The following is a 20,023-nucleotide window of genomic DNA, read 5'->3' on the forward strand; positions in this document are numbered from 1 at the left end:
TGTGTTGCACGATCTGGAAAATCAAGGGGTATCTCTGGAGTGTAACAATTTTGCACATGGCAAAAGGATGACTCCTTTTTCCCAGCCAAAATACCATCTATAAGAAGGCCACTTAAATGGTTTACCACTATGATTTCTTGTTCTTCATCCCATATTTACTTCAAATGCCTTCAGGACAATTAATATAAACGGTACTTTAAGAATTTTAGGAAGCGTTATGCTAACTAATACAGCGGATTCTGCTCCACTGAGTTTCGTTTTCAGGACTGAAAAGTGAATTGCATTGTCAGGACTGAAATTAGATCATCAGCCTTGGCTATTAGGAGTTAATAGACTGCTTACAAGGAACAGAATGGAGTGCCAGTAGGTGTAGGTTAGTAATCAAGTAATGCAGGAATAAAGTGAGAACTGGAAATGAGACATGGGTCATTTCAAATGATTAATAGTGCAAATAATAAAAATGTTTCTCTTTAGCCACATGGATGAAAAGAAAACAATGACAGATGAAGTAGAGCCCATATGAGGTACGTACAGGCCTAAGAATGACTGAAGAAGTTAGGATTTTCTTTTTGTTTTCACTGACGATGATGAAGAACATTCTTGGATCCCATGACAGCAACAGCAGCCCAGGCAAAAGCACATCCATCGTGGGTGAAATCAACGTCTCACCTGGGCCTTGCACCTTGCAGCTTAGCAAAAGGTTGGAGGCTTTAGCAAGTTTGGGATTCTGTGAGTTAACTGAATTAACTCATTAATTATTAACTCATGAATCATTAACTCATGAATTAACTTTAATTAGTTAATTTAATTTAATTCAGTTAATCATTAATTTAATTTAGTTAATCATTAACTCATTAATTAACTCATGAGTTAACTGAGTTAACTCATCTGAGTTCTGTGATACATACTTCCAACGCATTTTCTTCCTTGACACAAAGGTCAGTCTGTTTGCCAGATGTCAAGCCCTTCCTGCAAAGTACAGGGGGCAAAAGAGCAGTTCACATAAAGGTTGTCAGAATTTTTATGCATCTTTCTGATTTTGGCTGACATTTTCTAAAATTATTCAGCCTGAGGCAGACACTCAGCATGAAGAATTTAAATCCAAATGGTTGAAGCTTGGCAAAGCTCTGAGCAACTGAAAACAGAGTCTTGTAATGGGAAGTGTCAGACAACCTCAATAATAGGCAACCAGCCCCGTCTGTAGTATGCATTGTAATACACTGATGATTGATGATATCAGACTTGAAATTTCACAGTTAAGTAGCTGCAGTACTGTTAATCCTCCCTTGCAAAGAAGATCGGTATTATAGTCCATCTGGTACGTATGTACAACGTAAGATTATGCTCTGCAAGAAATGTAAGGTTATGCCCATCACAACAAAATGAATTAAGAATGGAATTCACCTTGCTTTTTAAAGTAAGGAGTAAAAGTTGGACATCAGTGATTGAGCTGCCATTGCATACTTTGGTTCAATGACAAGTATGGGGTATGGCAGCTTCCACATATATATAAGTTACTGAGTTTTGGATTTTTTTTCATTAAGTGAATATTTGTTACAATTTACTTCCTAATTAATTGGGTTCAGCTTCCATCTGGACATTCCTATGACTGAACTTCACAGGCCTAAATGGGCCAGGACAGAACATTTCAGGGTTGAACTGAAGAGTGTCAAGAGGAACAGAATCTTAAATGTATGCACCTGGATATTTGTACTGGCAGCGGTTGCAGCAATATTTCAAAGAAGTGAGCAGGAATAGCACCATGTGACTGGCTTGACCAACACGTCTCAAATTTTGTTATTCATGAATAAGCCAGAGGGCAAAAAAATTTCATAATTATATTTGTCCAAGCAAGTACTGTATAGGAAACTGCACTTAGCTCAGAGCTGTTCCCTCAGCAGGAAAAAAGACTACATTTGAATAAATTATTTGTGGTGAATTATTCCATTAGGTGTAGTCATCATAATTCTATCCTGATTTTTATGGAGCACACATAAGAAATTTATCCTTTCCATACTGTATCTTCACTTAATTTGTTGCGGCTGGAAACAACAATTAAACATTGCTTTTAATGAATCTGATTATCTGAAAAACACATATCTTAGCTAATGTTTGCTACAGAGATGCTGCAAACAAAAGCAAAGGTCACATTGAACTTGAATAATGAAAAATATTTTCAAATTTATGCATGAATACATCTGTGGACAAAACCAGAAATACTAGGAGTACCACTACGCTGAGTGAGGCTCATCATTGTTAGAAGAGTTTTGATTTGTTATTTTGTGGAACATAAGGACTTCTTAAATTAGCAACAGTCTGCAGCAGTTTCATTTCTGAGTTTAGAGAAGCCTTGTGTGAAAGTTTAGACACAAATGCCTTTGTCTTGTGCTGGCACCAGCAATGTCAGGAGAGTGCGAGAGAGTTTCTGCAGCCTACAGCTACGTGACTGTATGGGACCAGAGTCAAGCTCGCAAGTGCTGCAAAGATCAGAGCAGCAACGTGAGGAGAAAGAGAGACATGGATAGAGAAAAATGAAACTCAAAAAGCTACTTCATCTCTGGAGAAGACAGTTGTATTCTTTTATCCTAGTCAATGAAACATCAAATTGGGGAAAACTCCTAGGCACAACCAGGAAAAGAGCCGAGTGTCTCTGCAGCACCACCGGCCATCGCGGGACTCTGCACGCCCAAGCTGATGGGCGGTGAGGCATGGAGTAACTCACCCAACTGTGCAGGTTCATTTTGTGGGAACTCATGCAAATCACTCCTTTTGCTTTGGTTTGTGTGGGCTTACCCCCTTCTGAGTTTTGGTTTCCTACAAACTCCATAACTCAAAGCCAAGCCAGTCAAAGCCAATGTTTTTGCCTGGTTTCAGGCTGAAATCACTCCGTTTCACAGAGTGTTCATCTGTAACCATAAACTGGCCCAGGCGCACTCAAATCTTGGCCTACATCTGTTTAAAAAAAATTACAATTTTTTCATCAGAGCAGACCCAAATGTCTGGGATTGCTACAGCCCCCCCAAACCAGATCATAATGGGTTCACCGCAAGGGGAATAATTGGCAACAGCATGTTCACTACCTTGGCACTAAGAAAGGCTGGCATAGTCTGCTAGAGAGAAAGGTACAACAGGTTTGCCCTATATGCACAGTTGGATGCAGTTGCAATTTGGGATAATCTACCCTATATTACAGGGTAGAATTACCTCCAGTTTCTTCTGCAAAAACCTGGGTGACTAGAAGGGAGGAATCAATCTGGTGATGACCCTTGGTTAATGCCAAAGGTTTACTCTTTCCCCCACTCTTCATTCCCCTCATTCTTTATTCTTCTTATGACTATGATGATAATGCCCGTAGATGAAAAATACTGTAAATTATAAAAAGTTAGCAGATGTAATGTACTTCGTCTATTTGGTAGCATACTGACTTCACAACCTCCTTCCTGAGTATGGGCTCTGTGAAACAAATCTTATGAGTAGAGGGATGGGGAATTTTATTTTTTCGGATTTGTTTCTTTCTTTTTAATATTAGCATTAATACCAAAAGCGTATTAGGCAAGGAAAGAAGAAAAAACCATGATTGAAAGCCCAGATTTTCTAGTGTAGGTGCCCAGGTAGACTCCTGAATCAATCTGTACACATGCAAACGAGCAACACGTTTATCCAACATGCTCAATGCCCACTGGTCTCGGAGGGAGTTGTGGGATGCTCTGCACTATAAAAAAGTCAGGTGTCTTTCCCTGGGATGGATTTAGTCTCATGTGACTTTATTGGTGTATACATCAATTGCAGAACAAAATTTTAGTCATTCTGGGCTCCCTGCTGTAGTCAATAGCAGTTCAACTAAGCTATTTCAGATATTTGTCATTATGTGGGATAGATTCCACCCTAAAAAAAGTCTCTCTGTGTGCTCTGACTATGAAGAGATTGTAGACATCCAGGTTACACATAGACATTCATCATCTGTCAGATACATCCCATCATAAATAAGTTTAAGTATGTCTTGAAGGGCAGCATTCATCTGATCAAGTGCAGACAGCTGCAATGTTGACAACTACAATTACTCTCCTTTTGTACTCAGTTCAAAGAAACAGGTGTCTTTAGGGTGCAATTCATCTAATATTAAAGCAGGCAATTAAAACAGGTCAGATTGATCACTCCCTAAAAGCATCTATTTCTCTCCACTGGCTGGAAGGGGAGTCTGTGACAAGGAGCTGAGGTGTGAATGCTGGGTGGGATGAACTCCACACTAAAAGTTCACCTATAGCCTCATTTCGGCCGGAGTAAGAAACCAGAAGTAGCCAAAAATTCGAAAGCTCATGATGTGACCAAACCTGAGCAACGTGGGACAACCAAACTTTCCAAGATTTCTTGGGAAAACACAGGTGCCTGTGAACTCGCTCAGCACAAAACCCTCTGCTTCTGCAGTAATATCATCTTACACGGGGATCAGTATACAACCATTAGCTAAAGCTAATAAAATAAACTCCTCTGATATTTTGTTAGGTAGGTAAGAATGTGTGGCTGTCATAGCTGTAATGAGGAATAAACGAATAATAGCTGATTCTGTATGATATGAATCTGAGGAAATTAATCCAGCTAGAAGTGATTAAAACCATTAAACCTCCAAACCCTCATGGGATCATAATATCAGGCAATTCCTTAGCAGAGTGCACATCACCCAAAGCTTATGAAAATATTTTTGGAAAGAGCCGCAGGAAGTATTACATCATTGAAGACACGATAGCGCAGAATGCAACAAGTCAGGAAACATGACTGCGTGCCCGTCTCAACCTGGTACCCGTGTCCTGCCTGCCTGAAACCAGCCAATTTATCTCCTGTTCTTCTTCCACTCTTCACTTGACTTGCCTGTGTAGGACTGTGAGCTCCTCTCTCTCGTGTTTATCTAGAGCTGTGTCCCGTGACAGTACCTCTCGTAAAAAAAGTGGGACTGCAGATCGACACAGATTGACTGGCTGTCCTCCTCCGACAAAAAAATCTCAGCACGTTATTATTATCTTAGTTGGTCAAAAGATATACTGGGGACACAATGAAGGCGTTTAATTCTTATACCCATAAGAGATGCAGATTGTGGCAGGCAAATTGGTAAGGAAGTGCAAATAACCATACTGCACCTGCCAAACCCTTGCTGGTTTCTGCAACCAGATGTATTCTCTGCAATGCATTGTTAATTATTTTGCCAAATTATTTTTTGGCAAATACAAATTTTTACACATTTTTCTGAACTGTAAGTTTCTCCCAGGTTGTGTTTGAATATAGGGAATGCTGTAAGAAAGGCAGTTGTGTCTCCTTGTTGCAGCTTCATAGCCTGTGGCAGGGAGGAGAGGGCCAGATTTAACACTTCCAGGTCAGTTTCTCAAATTTAAGAGTCACTCTAGAGAGTGACGCCCCCAGTGAAGAGCCACAACCAGCTTGAATCTTATTCCCTCAATGGTAAACACAACCTTATAATCATAGGTTCAGTTTCTAAGTCAGCCAACGTCTATTATGGCCAGTGCTTCACCTTCACAGCGCATTTTTTTTCTGTCTCATCCACAGTTTAGTCTGGAAAGGAGGTTCCATCGCGCTTAAAAAACAACAACAACAAAAATCTAGAGAGATACATGACCAGGGAAGTCATGTATCAGAAAAACCATGATGTCCCATCTCCTTTTCCAAATTTCCCTATTATTTCCAATTACATCCCCCTAAGTATTCAATCTCCCTGAGCCCTTGGGTCTCCAGAGGGACTGCAGATTTTGCCATGACAAGGATGTCAGACAAACTCACGATTCTGACAAGTGCGATTACAGTGAAAATTGGTGTTCAACATTTGTCATGAAAGAAAACAGTAAAAATTAACCCAGACTTCAATACTAGGCCGTAACATGTCAGAATCTCATGACTATGGACTTGGGTTAATCACAAAATAAGTACATTTCAATACGCCAATGAGAAAATTGTTCCATGTTTTCATCAAGCAAAATGTACAGGTGGAAACAAAAAGTCAGTGAGGTTTAAATACCACCTGTTTTCTTCTCCAACATAGCAACAGCAAAGTACCAGGGCTTGAGCCAACGCAGGGCTTGTCTTGCCAGTGACAGGGATATTCTGAATTGTCACTGTTTAAAGCGTATCTAGGAAGGTGTGGATGTGCCTCAGTGGCTTGTCTGCAAACTAGGAAAGATCTAGCATCAAAACCGCTCTTTTAGCTTAAATAGTAGCAATGATCCTTTTTAGCACTGCGGATTGCAAGTTCAAACCCTACAAGCAGTGCGAGCGGGATAGATTAGGCACAAATTAGCACTTATTAGGTCACTTGCTCTCCCTAGATTTATAGCTGCAACGCGAGCGTTTTAGATCCCCCAATGTACATTTACAGTCTGTTACCATTACCATACCATTATTCACCATTATTTTTAACTTCAATGTTGACTTTTCCAAGTTAAAATATTTGTAATTGTTTGGTTGGTTTTCTTTTTTTAATAAACATCACTGGATAAGCCTATGTATGCCATGCCTACACGTCTGGACTTGGCACAGGAATGAAAAGCTCCCTTGCACTTTTAGCTGCGGAGCCCCTGGAGCTTATTGCAGGCTAGTGGATGTTCTGATAAATTGGCCATTGGCATTGTGAAAGACACATATGAATGCAATGCAAAAATGTAGAGGAAAGACAGAGAGTAACCGAAGATTGAATGTGTAAGATGAAGTTCTAACCTTTTAGTTTTGCTCTGTCTGATTGCACGTAGTGCCTTGACAGCTTGGCACCAATGGCTGTTTCAAGGGACAAGATGTGCTTCAGCCTCAGCCTGCGTTACACAGAGAAAAAGTTCTTTTCAGATGCGCATTCATGGTACCCAACTAAAGAAATGAAAAAGGCTTGAAAACAAACCACTTATTTTTTCTACTATGGTGTGAAGGATCTCATGACCTACAGATTCAATCTTTATCTTTAAAGAATTTTAAATAACATGTGCTTTTAGTCTGCAGCTTTCATAATGTTTCTTACAACTAAAAAAATGAGAGGCAAAGAAATGTTGCACAAAGAATATCTTTCTTTAGACCTCTGTGAATGCATTGCTATTCCTCACAGCAGTACAAACACACCAATCTGTAAGCAGTAAAAAAGGTTTCATTGCAGGGTCATACAAGAAATACACTGGGTACCAAAATCCACCTATTTTTCCTAAGTAGGAAAAAAAAAAAGTGAAGCAGGATATTGCCTTTGGTTCACAATCTTCACATCTCTCCCTCTGCCAATCCACTTTGAGCAAAGGAATTGTTTTTAGTGTCTGGATGAATCAGAAAGTAGGGTAATAAATGATCTGAAGGCGTCTCTCTTCTAGACATTATCCAGTCCTTTGGAATAATGATCCTACCCCAGATTTCAGCTCTATCATTAAGCAAAGATTAAGGGAAAACTCATCCTCTGCAGAAAGCCAGCTCTGGACCTCAGCATCACTTACATCTGAGCTGCAGAAGATAAGCAGACATATTGCTGCACGGTCTCTTTTCTGGGCTTCTGCACCAAAAAAAGTTTTAGTCACTGAAGCATCTATGAGCAAGTAATCACATGAAGCCTTGGATCGTCAATATTGTGGTTTAGGGCTTTTTTTTTAAAGGGGAGTAATCAGGACACCATAGGGACTTAAATGCTTGATATACTAGATTTGCTCCTAGTCAAGCCAGCTAGCAGTTAAGATCTGTTATTTTTTAGAAAATATAGTTAATTTAACTTGTTTTAACATTGACAGTAGTTTATATTTTATTAATATTTATTTTAAAAAAGAGCTTGCTTGTGTGCATGCATACAAGTTGCGTATATATATCCATATCTATGTGCCTGTACATACGTGCATACCTATGTTTTCATCTTGTACCTGGGCACACAGGCACACTGTCTTCATAAATGTAACTGTATACACCTAGGGATGAACTACATACATAGAAACATATGTGTGGTATACATCGCAAATAACAATTTGGGAACTGGTCTGGTCCAGAGCCCATTTCTAACAGGCAATTGAGGTATGTCCATGGTGCCTGCCAGACTGAGAAGTTAATGGCATTGATGTGGCTGTGCTGCATCTGGTGGCCTCCAAGGATGATCCCAACCATTGCTTACCGCTACCCACAAAGCCAATGAGACTCTCAAGGCCAAGTGATGGCCAAGGTGTATGCAAACCAGCCCTTGACTATACAAACATGAAGTACTACTAAGGAAGGGATTTTACCATTGCCCATGGTATGAGTGAGAGTGCTTTTGGAAAGCTACATCCAGTTCTGCTGATTACATTTTTTTAAAAAGTGCTGATTAAATTAGAAGAGTTCACAGATTTCTGACAATTAACTTAAGTGTGGAAAATCTGCCCTGGACTAGAGAAATATAGTCTTTTATTTATTTAAGAAATGGTTAAGAAGCAACTTAATTACAGGTTATATGCATAGAATATTTATGATACTGGGGTAGGGGGAGATAACTCATCACTCAGAATTATAATTCAATGGTGGAGAAATGAGGAAAAAACATAGTTGACTAAAAATAAGGTGTAAATTTTGTCCTGTTGCTTAGCACTAAAATGATTTATCCAGGGTTGAAGTAGTACTCTTTGAAGACCTTATGCCAAGATTAAGGTCTCTATAATCCCATGAGAAGTCATGGGTGGAGGAAGAATCATAGGGTTAGAGCTAAAACTAGAGTTATATGTTTGATCAGAGGAAATCCCCCTAATGGTGTCCACCAATCTTAAACGTAACTCACAATAAAACTTTTATCCACAGGTATGTCATCTTTTTATCCATCTTCCGCACCTTATGCTTTATCTTTTAACTGAAAGAGAACAGCATTCTCTCTCTCTCTCTCTCCTTCCTCCTATTTGGAATATTTCCTTTTCATCATTTTCATTTCCTTTCAAACCAAGTTTGACACTTACTGCTCTAACATTAATGTTGCTTTTGGCCTGCTCTCCTTCTCTAGTGTCTAGCCCCGTTATAAGAAGGGCTGAAACCCGTGTTACTTGACGCAGGTAATAAGGCTGCTGGAGAGATCTTGTGTGTTCTCCTCTTCCCCTGCAGAGCCTACGGCCAAGAGTTGCTGATAAAGATGATGCTTCAGGCCTCGAGTCTGCCACAACCCACGGAGAAGGACTCAGTTCTACAAAGCATTGGACCCCATGCTTTTGTGTACCCCATTAGATGGCAGTTTGTCTAGTAAAGAATGCGGATGGAATAAATTCTTGAGAGGTTTCGGCTCTGCAGAAAACACATGTAAAACCTGCACACTACTGGCATGGGCCAGCACCCCTCTGAAATGATTTTTTTTATCTCCATACACTGACCATTCAGCCACTTTCAAGGGAAAAAATTAGCCCTGTGCATCACTTCCTCCTATCACTTATTTAACACATGACTGCTACCGCAAGACTCGTGCATCTCCTGTCTTTTAGATAGCATCGGCATCATTGCTAAACTCAGACAACGCTAACCATATTTAAAGAATCACTGGTCTTTCTCATTAGCATCCTATAGGATTTGGCTTTCCACAACTACAGCCTCTCCATAGCCACGTTAAAAATAGGCTTGGTAATACTTTTCACATTTGTAGGCTGTCACAAACGGTTAGCAGGGAAGAAGTCATTCAAACGCACATGACTTTATAATTAAGGCACCTAACTCTTATAAAACCCATTTTTCACAGAAGCAGTGACTTTTAATAAAGTGCAGTGGGGCTGCGGGGGATTCTGTGGTTTCTGTGTGCAGGCCTTGTGCGAACATTTCGACCCTCAGCCCTGACCACAGAGACCACAGTCATCAGGAGGAATATTTATTTCCACTCCAGCACTTGTCTGGTCCGGTGGACAAGCCCCTGAGCACGGAGCCGCGAGGCCGAGGGCCTGGTGCCTTGCGGGAAGCTAACGGTAGTTGTTTCCCTTTGCTGGGCCTCAGTTTCTCCATCTATAAAATCGGCATAATGATTTCTTCTTCTTTTGAAAGCTGACTTGAGAACTAGGGATGAACCGAGCAAGATGTTATTATTTTTTCAGATGGGGTCCCTGAGGCGTGCAGAGGTGATGGTAACTCTGACGAAGTTGGAGACAGAGCTGGAAATGAAGTCCAGGAGTCATCAGCCCTATTCTCATGCACACTCCGAGGGATGAAGCTCCTTTTATTTCATGGCCTTGGGAGGAGTAGGATGCAGGAAATTAAAACCTGGAAATTAAACTGATGACGCTCTTTTATCCAGATCAGTAGGAAAATCACACGGATGAGAGCACTCTGGCTCTTTCCATGCATGAAGTAACAGCATGCTCAAAGCCGGAAAACCCAGATAAAATTAAAGAGCCATTAGATAATCACTAGAAATGAATTTAACTTCACCGTGAAGGATATTCATTTCAGTTCACCTGCTGAGCAAAGTCAGAGGAAAATATCTGATTATCAGCGTGATGACAACAGGTTATTCACACTGTAAATGAGAAGAGCAGACGCCTGTCAGCATGAATGCCCGTCAGCATTCACCAACCTGTCAGGGCCACCGGTATCGATGTGAAGACACCACATGGGGAGAGCACGGGATTTTGGAGAGACGCGGTCCACCTCTTGCTTGTGATGCCTGTCTGGCTGCAGGTCAGGGTGCCCCTCACCGGGACTCTGGCACCTCAATCCTTCTTGTCGCTTGGTTCACCAACAGGTTGAATAATCCCCGCTTTTAACTAATCCTTTGTCTGCTCTTGAGTATGCAATGTGTGACTTTTGGTGGCCATTTGAACTCTTGTTGTGGGATCTCTGTGAGAGGTAACAAGCCTTACGGCGAAGGAAAAAGCAATAGATTCATCAGTGGCACTTGCAGTCTTTTGACACTGTCTCATATTCACTTTCCTAATCAGGTGACGGAAACATGGGTCTAGATAAAACTGCTAGAGAGCGGGGACAAGGCTGTAGATATATGCACCCAGAGAGCAGTTATCAATGGCTCATTGTCAAAACAGAAAGCGGTGCTGGAAATCCAGAACACACAACCTGGGAGGACAGATTGATCGAGTTACATTTATTAGCCAAAAGAGAGAGTCTTGGTGGGATATAACTGCCTTTGAGTACAGAAAAGGCTGTTACAAAGTGCACTGGTACAATCTATCCTCACTGGTAGGATAAGAAATGTCTTTTCACTGCTGCAAAGAAAAATTCAAACCAGATAGGAAAAAAATTTATGAGGATCAAGAACATCAGTAGATTCAAGACTGTGAAATCTCCATCCTTGGGGGTCTTTAAACACAGGCTGGATAAACTTTTGCCGGGAAAAACAGGTATAAGGGACCCTGCTTAAGATAGGCAACTCTACTATAGGCCTTCTGTGTGTGTTTGAATGATGTCCTGAAGCTTGATGTGCTTCTGGCCAGGCTTTGTGCATCGGCATCACTTGGGTATAGGCTGCTGGTAGCTCAGTGCAGCATGCAGAGCTAATCCACTCTCAAGGTGCCTAAAAAAATATGAGCTGATTTTACGGCAGGCAAGATTGGGGCTTTTCTAGGAGGTACTGTGGCTGTGCAATGCTACTGAAAGGGCAGATGGGAAAAAAGTAGCAGTTAAGCCAAGTGCACAAGGCTGGGTCACGTGCAGCCCTGAGTCTGTTCTCTGTGCTTTCCCCAAGGTCATCTCAAACCAGCTCTGGAGCAAGGACTTGTATCTAAGCTGTGTGGACACAAGGCATGAAGTGCTGGAAAAACCAAGTAGCATGGTGCCAGATATTGCAACTCACCCTGTGGCTGATGCCACATTCCTGACCCAGCCCCTTCCCTTTCAGCATTTGGCAGAGGAGCTGATATGGATTTCCCAAAAAGAATGATATTGACATTTGCTGGGCTGCATTAGGAAAGTAAGCTGGGTCCTAGGCTTACTGGGGCTGAGTGTAAAGCCCGGCAAAGTTAACAGCATTCACGAGTGGGAAAGTAAAATCCCCCAAAGAAACACGTGGAGGGGAGGTGGCGCAGAGATGGTTTGGGGGTTCTCAGCAAGGGCGTTACATGGGTGATCTTGGGCTTTTAGGAGTCACCTGTGACAGACTGAAGTCAGTCTACTGCCTTTACACACACACAAAACATAGAAGCCACAGAGACTGAATCTCCAGCTGCTTAGTCTAATGTCCTGAACCTCGCACTGGCAGAGGGGAGCCCAATTAGGAGGAATATGAGCCCATGCCTGCTCATCCCAGTGGGGCTCAGGGTTGGTGCTTGCAGGATACGATTGGGATAAGCCCAGGGGAACATAGAGGAAACATTGTGGGCTCTCATATAGCTCTTTAGTTGTGTAGTCCACTAAACAGTGAATGCACTACAAATACAGCACTATCAGTTACTGGGTTCATGCATCACATCATAGGTACAATTCACTCTAAATTAAAAGTGCAATGTAAAATAGATTTAAATATAAAATACACACAAAAATGTAATTTATTTGGTCTCTGCTTCAGTGACTATATGGTAGCAGCAGACATCTTTGGGGAAGGTGCTTTGCAGGGATTAACAGCCAGGTGGGGGTTAATAGGCCACAGCTGCACTATGATCCCCAGCTCCACCCCAAATTAATGATCTTCTGAGGACATATCCTTAAATTAGAGGAAATGACAGGTTTAAATTGGCATGTGCCACACACAGTGCAGTGGCAAGCTCAACAGTTAGTATAATTTTTAATATGGCCATAGAAAACACCTTTTTATACTAATAGAATAAATCATGTTCTCAACACCTGGAGTTTACACTAGCCAATCTGTAATAACCTATTAATGCATAGCAGTTGCACATCCTGTTACAGAGCAGCAATAAAATGGGGAGGGACCCAAGGGTAAGGGTATTAGCTCTAGCTAGCAAGACTCACTGACGGTTGTAGATCACCACTCCCCAACTGTGCAGCTGATGCCTTCAGTATCACACAACAGACCATTAACTTATTTTCCTTCCTAGATGTCCATGGGCTTTTCTTTTTTTTCTTCTTTCCTGATCATGTAGACTTCAATGCCGCAAAACATTCCTATTTACAGTCTTCCTTTCAGAATGTGCTCTCATTACACCAGCTATCAAGCCAGCTTCATGCCGGATGGGTGACAGATGCTGCCTCTTCCCTTCAGGGCACCACGTGTTTCTGATCCTTGCAAATGCACTGATGGTGGCAATACCTACATCTGCAATGTAAGGGTACTTCTGAGTAGGGTTCAAGGAGAAGTAGGTGTTTGCTAATATCTCATTGAGAAAAAGGGATTGCTTTCTTCCCCTCACAGGTATTCTTCCAAGCTGCCCATGGCATCAGGCAGACCTCAGTAAATTGGTTATGTGCAGGTCCCGTTTCCAAGCGGTGCTCTGAAAGCAGGAGGGCTGCTTTCTTCTTTTCTTAAATGAAAACCTGAAATTCTGATTTCAGCCAGGAAGTTGGTGCTTTCATGGGGAGGTTGTTGTGGATTTACAAATATCATCAGTCAAGAAAACTCAAATATTACCTTATGTATGGTACCTTTACTGTTCAGCAACAAATCACAGACTTGGAGAGATTAAATCAGAGCCTGTTTTGATAGCTATGGAGGGTTTACATGCGATCGCGCTTTAATTTTTTTGCTTCCTATTGTGTAGAATATAAGAATTGTGTTCAAACTGCAGAGGGAACTCTGAGCCAGTAAGTGCCTTTATCAGGACTCAGTGTCTTTCTGAGGCACTAAAATATTTGGGGTTTCCAAATCAGAAGAAACAAATACAGCACTTGATGAAGCAGCTGCTCTGCTGCATTCATCTCCGTCTGTGCAAGAAGAAGGAAACAGGTCTTGCGAAGCTGTGGTGGTCAGTTTTTCAGTCCCAGAGCTATTGCAGCTTCCACACCGTCATCTTTTCATTTAAATTTTGGGGCCTACGGGCTTCTCATTGTCGTTATGATCATTATTATTTTAAAAAGACTGGATCCACAAATTCATTCCCATGACACAGCTATAATTAACTGATACACTGAGATGTCTGGATGGGAGTCCAGGTCTCCAGAAACCCATTTCAGTGCCTTCACCTTCAGCATGTGTTGGCAAGGGGGGAAAAAAGCATCTGCTTTCCTTAGAAGATAAATAAGTGAATCGGTAGACGTGCCAAATCTGATGTGATGCAAAAACAATGTAATACCAAATGGAGCAGCAGGCAGCGAGGAAAGGCAGCAAAAACCTTATTTCTAGACTTGGAGTGACATCACCAATGACGCCTTTGACAAGGAAGTAAACAGGAAAAGCTGAGTTGGCTGAAAGTCTGTAAGAAACAGGGAGGGAAAAGTCCATGTTTACCACATGGAAAAGGACAGACAAAGGCAGCACAGACCTGAATGTTATTTTCAACATTCCCAAAAGAGGTTGAGACAGAAGAGAGGGTAAAGACACAACACCACTTAAAAAAGACTTTAAACAAGTACTTACTAGTGTTTCTTTCGGAGTGGATTTAGACTCCTGTTCCCTCTGTCTGCACAAGGCAAGGAGAGAAAGCACGGCCGGGTCATGGGTATTGCTGCAGTTGAAAACTTGGACAGGTTGTGTCCGTTTTCTTATCCCCATACCAAACTTTTGGTATCCCCAGCCTGAGAGTGCTCAGATGCATCTCTGAAGATAAACTTCCAAAGACCCATACTTAGGTTTAGTGACTCCACAATTTGACAGCTTGCCTCCTCCTGAAACACATTAGGGTTACTGTCTTCATAGTTATATAGACATTCACTGAATTTGGTGAAACATTCAATCAGGAACTGATTGAATAGAGGGACTGATTGAACTGATAGAAAGAGGGAGATTTATTGGTTCTCTAGCACCCAGTTCTGCAATCAAGATCAATATGAAGTCATTGATAACATGACAGTTAATGGAGCACAGGCAGCAGGGTCCTGCATGGTATCCATGAAAAACTGGCATTATACAAAAATTAGAGAATCTAGTGCTTCTGTGCAGAACCTGTGCCTCTTATATTCCTATAACCTTAGCTACTTGACCAGAGATTTCACATATTGCTGTATCTGCTGGCTGTCAAATCAAAACTGGGACTGCAAGATAGACTCGGTCGCCATGGCTCGTACTGCAGCACTGGTGCTCCATACATACAGCAAGGAGCCAGCTGCCTTCTCCCAAATAGACAGCGTTAAAAAGTGTACCCTCAGATTGGATTTCACGATTCCCACTTGACAAGGAATTCTTTCTACCATGAGAGCAACAAGATACTGACCTGGGTGAGCAGAAAACCTACACTTTGAGTTATGACTGGGTAAATTTCATTAAAAAACCCCCAAACATCCTACCAACGTCAAGTAAACTCCTAAGCTCTGCACCTACAGGTTACCAGTTGCTGATCTGGGAAACGCTCAGCTGGGGTTCACTACTCCTCCCACCTAAGCCTCAAGAGCTATCATTTAATTCAGTGGAAGCAAGGCTTGACCTATAATATGAGCACTTTTTTGAAAGAAAAAAATGGTACCTTCTTTTCTGAGGTAAGTTTGTATCACTACAGGATTCAAAACACAGGAGATTATTTTAACTTTTTTTCCCTGTATATTGCATGCAAATTGAGGGACTATCTCTGACCTTCCCAGCAAAGTTTAATAGTAATGTTTTTAGTATCCATAAATTTTTGGGTGTCACTTGCTAGTAAAAAGTTGGATAGGAAAAACAGGGGGAAATAGCCTATCCATATGAAAACAATAATCATGTAATATTTATTGTCTGGGATTGAAATGTTTCAAATATTCAAAGCAATAAAACGTCAGGAAAAGCTAGACTTCCTGACGTAAAAATGCCATAAATTTCTTCCTTCATAAGACACAAGGAGGGGGGGGGAAATCAATATGATATTTTACGCGAAAGAGAGAAAGAAAGAGAGAGAGAGAGAGAAAGAGAGAAAGAAAGAAAGGAAGAAAGAAAGAAAGAAAAGGAAGAAAGAAAGAAAAGAAAGAAAGAAAGAAAGAAAGAAAAAAAAAAGAAAGAAAGAAAGAGAGAGAAAGAAGACAAAACCCCACCACCCTTAAATCTAAGTTAAAGCAGTAGAGAGCCCCCAGAGGGCACAATCCACTTACCTTTGGGAGGCCGAAGGAAGGAAATGGCAGCCAAGAGCACAACTCATGTATTACAAAATATAAGGAAATTTCAGACACCATTTAAGGGAGCAATGAGGTATCTCTGCAGTGTCCAGCTCTGACAACTCCCTTCAACATTCAAGCACTATAAAAATACCTGCTGTTGCCCTCAATGCATAAACTGGGGGCTGATTCCCAGCCCGTTGAGATCTCTCCCTCTCAAACAACATTGTCTTGGACTTTAAAACAACCAACCAAAACCCCCCCAAAACCTCCACACCTCCAGATTCAAAAATGCCTTTTTCATACAAGAGGTCAAAGATGATTTTTCTAAAACTTCATGAGGCTTCACAATCACTTAAAGATCCACAGTGTGACATTAAACTTTGTGCAAGAGAAAAATGAGTAATACAGACAGAAAAGAAACCTAGGGTTGCAATCAAATTATTTTCATAAAGTAAAATCTTTATCTTTACAAGGATAAATCGACTTTCATTGCAGAGAGAGGGAGGTACCAAAACAGGGTCAAGTTTGCTTTTGGATTTGTAAAAGCAGAGCTGGTTTTTGGTATTCAGTCTTCTTGGAAAAATATGAATATATATATATATATATTCATTTTTATTTAATATATATGCATATAAATAAATACATTTCTATGCCTCTCCTGCTCACCTATGAATAAAATTTTAATAAAAGCCTCTTTAAGTGCTGCATTAATTTTGCCCTGCCTTTAGGACCACCAAAGAAACCAACTAAGATGCAAAAATCCCTTCAGAGTGTGCACCACAAATACATACCAAAGTGCAAATTAAACAAGCCTCAACAAAATAAAAATGAATCCAGCATCATCTACAAGCCCAACTTCAACACCGGAAAAAACACATATAAAAACTAGCCATGGCAAAAACTGGGAAGGTTTGGACTTTGGCCAAAAATTCAAAAGTTTGGCTGCTTACCCCAAATTTTATCTTCACTACCATAACATTGGGAAGACTGTAACCTGCAAGCATGGCCACACCTCCTCTCACAGTCCATAGCCAAGCCTTTCCTTCTTCTCATTTAGTTTGACAGTAGAGTACATTTGATCCCGAGGCGACATTAATTTCTTACATAAGCCCCATTCACAGACATTAGGATATAGTCCTCTGCTTCATAGACCTGTCCAAAGAGGTTTATGGGGGACTGGAGCATACAGCCTAACAGGTATTTAAACTCCAGAGTCCTGGTGGAATAATCTTCATACTGCTCCCACGAACCCATCTGTGGATGGAGCTTTGCCCATTTCTTGGATGCTTCTGTTGCAGGGACAACATTCACTCATTCTCTCTCTTCTGGACACATCAGCAGAGCAATGTGGACTAGCTTAGCTAGCTACACCTATTCAGGTACCATGAATAAAAGTAACCGACTCAGACTCTGCTCCAAAATACATTTGCCCTTAAAATGTGAAAGGTTCTTAACCCACCAGTCAAAAACAACAGCTGCAGAAAGACAGAGAGCTGTTTACCACTGCATTGACTCTGAAACCTGACCACATATGAGAAATAACTGTTCTTAACTATATCACTACCAAACACGAGGACAAGGTTCCGATCACCAAAGTGTGGAAATAAACATGAAGTAACTGTCAAATAGGGAAAAAAAAAAAAAGATTTTCTCAAGTGACATTTAGCTGAGTCCAGTCAGACCAAGGTTATTTTATTTTGTCTTACCTTGGCATATTCAGTGTTGCGGTTCTTGATCTTCCAGTGGAAGAATCTGTCATGTTTTTCCTCTTGGGCTTGGGTCTAATTTGCACAGTAAGGAGACAAGTGGGATGCATATGAATTTGAGGGAGACCTCAAGGTTGACCTCACCTGTTCATTGTAGAAGTTCAAGCCCTACAGAAGCCATGTATCAATTTTGCCGCCATCTCAGAGGGGATGAGTAAGAGCAGCACCTTCCATGAAGAAGCTGACTTTCAAAGACACCCTTTCCCAGGTACTAGAAGCACCCCTTAATAATTGCTTCAATTTATTTCTGTTCTGTCTACACCAAATTCTGCCGAACAGTAAAAATGTAAGACTAGCAAAATGTTGATAACATTCCAAAACAGAGGAATAGAAATTCTTTTAATAGTAAAGTAGGGACAAGGTGACATGGAGAACACTAGACAGATCATGTCTAATTTACTGAATTCATTTATTTGAAGCTACAAAAAAATTTGTGCATGCGCAGCAGATTTCGGCACTGACGATCAGCAGATACACAATGATCTGAGCAAGGGAGCTCAGGCAGAGAAGCTCAGCTGGAGCCTTGCTCCTATAAAAGCCTTCTTTCTCCTTCTGCAGCGATGTTTCAGATTTGTTTTCACCTAGGCTTGACACACAGTTTCTACCATTTCATTTGCAGATCTGAAGAAATCATGTCAGTACAAGAAAGGCAATAGTTTCTTTGGTTTTTTTTATTTTGCAGATTAATTAAATACTTATGGAAATGAGAGCTAAACAGAACTGGTTTGAGCCAACTTGCTTTATTGACTCTTGACTATCTGAATCCCGCTATGGTTACAGGTATCTTACACCTTCTCTTCTTCCAGGTCTAGTTATAGGCTGAAGATCAGCCACCACGCTTCAGCTGCACTTTATTAGACTCAGACCCAGTACCTTTATTAAAAGTTAACATTTTACTTTATCTTCGTGAACGCCTGTCGCAGCTGTTACCCCATTTAAGAGGGCATTTACATTTCTTAATTGTGTTTCTCCTATTATTTCTTGCAGCTCTGATGCACTAAGCGAAGGCAGGTTGGGAGGAGCTCAAGGTAAGAACATTCTGGCACTGCCAAAGTAGGATTTTTTTAATGAGTACGTCCCTCGTGGTGATTCCTGATGCAGAAATCCAGCAGAGCGTGGAGGAGGGAAAGTGTCCCACAGTCCATGTTTTGGTGGAAATGGAACATTTCTGTTTCTGCACGAGGTCATTAAGTGGCTGTGGCACATTTCAGCTGGAAGGTTTTAAAGCGTTGAGTCCTGGACTGGATCCAAATTGAGTGATTGCATTCTTCCTCCTCAAATTCCTCTCGTAGATCCAGTTGGATACCGCTTTTGCCACTTTCTCTCCTAACCTGAGGGCTGGGTTATGTGCTTTCTGATACACCTAGCATTTTCACTGCAGAGGGAAGATGACTCAGAGCTGAGAGCATCAGTATGGATTTGGGAAAACCAGGTTTTCTGAACCATCCCAGGTTTCCCAACATGGGGCCAGTCATTTAGCCTTTCCGTGCCTCAGAGGAAACGGAGATAACAACACATTATTATTTCAAAGTGGTGCTGCAGGCATAAATACATGGAAGACTGTGAGGCACTCAGATATTACAGTAATCAAAGTCATACAAGTACCAAAGATTGACAGATCACATCTTCACAAAATCAGTAAGAAAATCTGCAAAGCATCTGGATGAAGACTAGTCCAGAAATGCTGGATACAGATACTGGTATAAGACTCTTGTGCCAATATTTCTGTCTGATAGGAATTAAGATGAATTATCAATCACAAATAGAGAAGAGAGCTATAAAATGTAAAATGAAACTGTATTATTATAATTTTAGTTCTTGATTTTCCTTATTTATCTTTCCAGCTCTCTTCCACTACTAATCTGTCTTGTTTAGGAAAAATAGTATGTAAGTATAGTGGAGCTTGATTACTGAGAATGGCTATTAATGTAGTGTCTCAGAGTGCTCTCTAGACAGCTAAAAGGCTTTTAACAGTAAAAAATGAAGGTTTCCTTCAAATTTGCAGTCATCTGCCTTCTAAAAGTTTGTTTCAGTTGCCAACATTTCAGTGATTTATAGAAGTCAAAGTATCTGATTTTTGTCTCCCCACAATAGATGAGAGCTATTTTTTCTTATTTTGTAAAGGCAACGTCATCATCTTAAGCAGAAAAAAAAAAAGTTAAGAGCTACATTAAAGACACAGC

This window comes from Ciconia boyciana, chromosome 3, assembly GCF_034638445.1.
Source record: "Ciconia boyciana chromosome 3, ASM3463844v1, whole genome shotgun sequence".
Classification (NCBI taxonomy): Eukaryota; Metazoa; Chordata; class Aves; order Ciconiiformes; family Ciconiidae; genus Ciconia; species Ciconia boyciana.